This window comes from Gekko japonicus, unplaced genomic scaffold (assembly GCF_001447785.1).
Source record: "Gekko japonicus isolate JY-2015 unplaced genomic scaffold, Gekko_japonicus_V1.1 scaffold1615, whole genome shotgun sequence".
NCBI lineage: Eukaryota > Metazoa > Chordata > Lepidosauria > Squamata > Gekkonidae > Gekko > Gekko japonicus.
Window position 1 is genome coordinate 94,721 of NW_015176499.1, and position 246 is coordinate 94,966.

Consider the following 246-nt stretch of genomic DNA (forward strand, 5'->3'; position numbering starts at 1 on the left):
CTGGTCTGATCCAGCAGGGCTCTTCTGAGGTTCTTCTCAGGGGAAGGCCTCGGCCTCCCTGCCCTGTTGTTGGCCCTCCAGAGGAGCTGGCTGGCCCCTGTGTGAGACAGGAGGCTGGACTAGAGGGACCCTCACTGGTCTGACCCAGCAGGGCTCTTCTGAGGTTCTTCTCAGGGGAAGGCCTCGGCCTCCCTGCCCTGTTGTTGGCCCTCCAGAGGAGCTGGCTGGCCCCTGTGTGAGACAGGA